The sequence below is a fragment of the Montipora capricornis genome, chromosome 13 (genome assembly GCF_036669925.1).
Source record: "Montipora capricornis isolate CH-2021 chromosome 13, ASM3666992v2, whole genome shotgun sequence".
NCBI lineage: Eukaryota > Metazoa > Cnidaria > Anthozoa > Scleractinia > Acroporidae > Montipora > Montipora capricornis.
This window is the reverse complement of record NC_090895.1, coordinates 18,868,849-18,873,848: the sequence shown is the minus strand read 5'-3', so window position 1 is coordinate 18,873,848 and position 5,000 is coordinate 18,868,849. Positions and strand designations below refer to the sequence as shown.

General features: G+C 39.0%; 1 long non-coding RNA gene across 1 annotated transcript in view; it reads left to right on the top strand.

The window, feature by feature from the left end:
• Positions 1-5,000, top strand: part of LOC138030969 (uncharacterized) — a 6,115-nt gene that overhangs the window by 162 nt on the left and 953 nt on the right. Inside the window, exon 2 of the long non-coding RNA XR_011128081.1 lies at positions 4,257-4,572. This is a non-coding gene — a long non-coding RNA (uncharacterized lncRNA). The remainder of the gene's footprint in view (positions 1-4,256; positions 4,573-5,000) is intronic.

Below are 5,000 nucleotides of genomic sequence, written 5' to 3'. Positions count from 1 at the left end.
CAGCCTCGATGGCGTGGTAACTCGGTTTCAACGTTCTCAAGGCTGACGAACCTGACCCAGAGGGAGAAGATAACAAAATGAGATGTTTTTTTAATGAGAATGCTCCTTGTTACAAGATTCTTTTCAATATATTTTATTGATATTTAAGAATTATTCTTTGAAGTCTAGGTCTGCACTATTCGCAGCTCGGTAAATATTCTGCCACTATTCACGTCGATTTCAAACAATAATTGTTTTAGTATATACTCATGAGGTGATCTCAACAACAACTGAAGAAGAAAACCATCCAAAGTCGATTTATTTTCATCTCAATTCATGCGTAGAGCAAGCGGCACAAAGCATGCGCGAAAGTGTTTACAGAAGCTTCAAACATGGCAAATCTAAACTGAACCTTCGTTAAAATCCTGGTCACAAAGAGCAAATGGTCATTTAACACCGTTTAAATCAGCAATCCTAATCGAAAGCCTGCTTGTGAAAACAGTTTCACCGTTCGATCAAAGCTTTAAAGGTTCATTCGAAATGAAAAGGTAAAGGATCCACATGAAATGGCGGCCCTAATTGAGGTAGGCGTTGGTTTGTTGTAAAATGACCCGTCTTGTTTCCTTGCAGCCACGTAGAAATTTCTTAAACATTTTTATAATTCCACGATTTCAATAACAAATTCATTTTGCTGGGCGACCAGCCCTACAAAACAGAATTACTCCGCTGGGTGAAACAAATTGTTGGCGTGAATACTGTTTAGTTTTCAGCAATAATTATCTGGAAAAACGAAGAAGTCAAACACTGGATGGCAATAATAACTAAATTAATAATAATAATAATAATAATAATAAATTATTGCTTATATAGCGTTATTAACAATAAAAAGATCAATAGCTCTTTACATAATAAGTTCTATAAAATCAACAAGTAAAATAATTAGGATATTTATAATAAGTTAAAAACTTAAAAGTAATACGATTTAAAAGGTGATTACAAGTCTAAATGGCAATATAACATTCATACATTTAACTACTAATCAAGGAAAAAAAAATTAAAAGGAATGACTTAATTGACTTCTTGAAAACTTATACAGGTACAGATTGAATAGCACTAGCACGTATTTGTAATGGGAGCTCATTCCACGAATGCGGTGCTGCTGCCTGGAATGCGCGCCCACCCAAGGGTACAAGCATCTTCCTACTTGGTGACTTCATTAGAATGCCTGAGTTGGATCTAAGATTATACGGGGGCTTGCATTTAATAGATAAAAGATTGCTGAATAGATGTAACTAGGCGCGAGGCTAGGCCATGAATGACTTTGAAAGCTAATATTGAATGCGCGCTTGCACTGGTAGCCAGTGTAACTCTTAGAGTGCCGTAGTACTTCCGGAATACTTCCCAATATCCATTATTACTCTGGCGGCAGCATTTTGCACCCGTTGAAACTTAGCTATTTGTTCTTTGGGAAGGCCATACATTAAAGCATTGCAGTAGTCTAATCTGCTCGTGATGAATACGTGTACAAGATTGAGTAAGCTGTCTCTGGATAGATACTTCTTAATGCGTCTGATATTGTGTAAGTGGTAAAACTGAGCTGTCTTACATACGTTTGTGATGTGGTCACACATATGCAGGTTGGGGTCGAGACAGCAATCCAGATTTCGAACTCGCGAGTTAGGTCTAATCTCTGAACTACCTACTTTAATGTTCATAGCCTGCAATTTACAAAGTTCCTGCCGAGTTCCAATAATCATAAACTCGGTCTTATCATCTTTAATAAGGAGTCTGTCCTGGATCAGCCAGCGCCTGATTTTCTCGATACAACATTCCATCGAACGAACAGCATCCTCCTGGGACGTGATACTGTTAGGCTTGAAGCTCAGGAAGATTTGCGTGTCGTCAGCGTAGCAGTGTGCGTGTGGAAGCTGATCCACAGCAACCGTGAATAGCTTGGATGCATAGATAACAAAAAGCAAGGGGCCCAGACAGGACCCTTGTGGGACACCACGGTCCAAGCTGAAGCGCTCTGAGAGAGATCCCATGACGGAGACTCGCAAAAGTGTGAAGTGTTCTCTTACCTTTGAAAACTTTAAGGCTAAATTTTGTGGCTTTCTTTGTATTCTGTAGCAAAGCATCATCTTGTATTCTCAATATTTCCGATTCAGAAATGTAGCCGAGTTTACGCTGGCCATTTTGTTTTGTTTGGATCACGCATTATTCACTCCGTAGTGAGCCTCCGTTGTGAATGAATACTCAATTACTCCGACATAGCGAACCAATCAGATTGCTTAAAACACTAAGATCACTGAGTGAGTGTATACTAATAACTGAGATTATGATTTTAGAACCTGTGAAATGTCTGCATTTAAGCTGGACGTACAAGCGTGGGTTCGCCGGGATCCCTCTCACGCCTGGGTGTTTTCTAAGCTTAATTGTAGCAGTTTAAATTGCTTATCTAACTGGGATGACACTTTTAAATTTTGGTTTCAACGTGAGATAAATAATATAGTCTAACAATCAAACAGGAAGGGAAACGTTAAATGCCATCTCTCTCCTTCTCTCAAAGTATTAAGAGGATTTAGACTATTGTAAACACACCCAGATTTCTAAGTAGTTTTCTATTTACATCTTAGACATACTCGAGAAAAATGTTACTTGGTAAAAACCGGCCAATATGTTTCAGACACATGATGGGCAGTGGGGCACACGAAGAGGCCTAGAGTATGAATGGGAACAAACAGTAGCTGACAAATGGCCCAAATTTTAACCTGACCCTTGCCAAAAGGCCTTAAATTTTGCAACAACTTACATTTAAAGTAGTGTTCAAAACACGGTGGTCCATAAATTCGTATTTGTTGCGAGAAAACTTTTAAATTTGAAACAAAGACCTCAACTGGATGGAGTGCTTTGAATGGCTTGAGTTCGAATACGTCCCCGATATCTTATTTCTAAAGTATTACTGATAAGTAGCTTAACGTGATTATTTAAAAAAGGCCAAATCAAAGCTGCAAAGAGGATTAATCCGTCCAGGACGCCATGTGATCTGTATGAAAAAATAAGAAAATCGTTGCGTATTTTTATAACAATATATAATGGAGCACATAATTACAAAAAATAAAAAATAAATACAATTTCTGTGCCACGAATGCCAAAATGTATCGACATTCCGATATTAACTTAGATTATTTTACATTAATTGTCATCATCATTATCAAGAGTCACAGTTTCTTTTCGATGTTATAGGGTAGCAATGAGAATCGAATTTTTGGAGAAGTCGCCCACCCAAACAAGAACCAGTATACCCCAAATTGCAGACCGCAATACATATCGGGGAGCAGTTCCTTATCGACTCGCAACACTCTACGCCTCGAGTATTCTACAAACGCGCGCTCTCGAGGTGTATACTTTTAAGTTGAGAAGGACCACACTGTTGAAAAGAACATAAAATGTAAGGGTAAAATGTCAGGGTGGTTTAGTGGTTATCTAACCAGCTTCCCATCACTGCAAGCCGGGGTTCAACTCTGACTCGAGGGTTTCTCTCCGGGTACTCCGATTTTCCTCCCTCATCAAAATCGACTCACAGCTAATTAACATCCAGCTGTGGTGCTGTGCTCCGACATCAACATGGAATGTATAGCGGCAGCCAGAGGCGCCTTTGTATGCTTTCAACCCGATATCGTGAGCTGCGCTAGGTTCAATTTTGATATCCAACACGAAGCGTCCCTTTGTTACCTATTTACGACAATAAGGTAACGGTAATATTAAACATTATTTTTAGTTTACAGCGGAGCTTCGCGCGCGCGGAGCACCATAGTATGGTAACCCATTGATGAGAGAAATTTTGGTTTTATAGCCATGACGTCATTTTTAGTTTATAGTGTAAATACAGTTGATTTCTGCTTACTTGATGAGCAGCATTCGAGGGACACTTTGTGACCTGTCGTAGTTTGCCTGGGTTTTGAGACACGAGTGATGTTAAAGTTGGGGATCAAGGGCAGACTTCGTGACCCTTTAGGACATTTTCAACCAACTTCTAGGGACACCTATAACAATAGAGAAATGTATGACTTCTGCTGAACGAACAAAAGAAGGTAAATTCAAGATCTTTTGTTTTCATCCACCAGCATGGCGGCGATAGCGTCACGTGACAACCTCCTAATAAAATCCGCGAGCATCTAATTAAGGGCATTATTTATGGACATATCTGCATCATAAAGGCGAGACTTTTTCTTTACCCAAGAATTTTTTTTTTAATATTTTATTTTATCTTTCAGAGATCTCAAAATCATTTTATCATGGCCCGAATGTCTTTTCGTCTGCTGGTCATTTCTACTTTAACCATCTGTTGCATCACAAGAAGTATTACCGGAAGCGGCTGGTTTGATGACGAAATGAACGACTCTCTGGTCTGGTTCGATTCAGATTACCCAATAGATACTGAATTTGAAGGCGTCCACGTAAGAGATTTTGGAAGCGGTTACGCGGATGCTCAATTTTATCAGAATATACAATTTGACATGGAGAACGTTAACGATCCTGGCAGCGCTTAAAGCACGGTCAGCAAACGGTTTTGAAGCTCTTAAGTAACAGGTATTTTCTTCCCTTTTTGCAAAACCAAGTGTCCATCAACCAAGAGTAAGATTTACCCAAATTGGCAGTTTTGACTTGGGTAGAACATTGAGACAGCCAATTGGTCTATGCGGGTTTCTTTTTCCGCAAAGCTTGGTATAAAAGTAAACACTTTTATGACGCTGATGAGCACAAACCTGATACCAGATTGTTGCTTTTGGGTAATGGACTGTTGGCAAAACTGATGGACAGTGCGTTAGTTTAGTTTGTTGTTTGCAAAATATCTTACCCCGATTTTTCAACCGATGAGAAACCAAAAGCAATCAAAACTTGTAATATCCTCACGATGTATTGCAAGAGAAATTGAGATACTTTAAAAGTAGGAAAGGGAGAAATTTACTTTTGTCTACTATAGGTTTTTTTTTTTGGTAATGCGTCATCGCCACCAT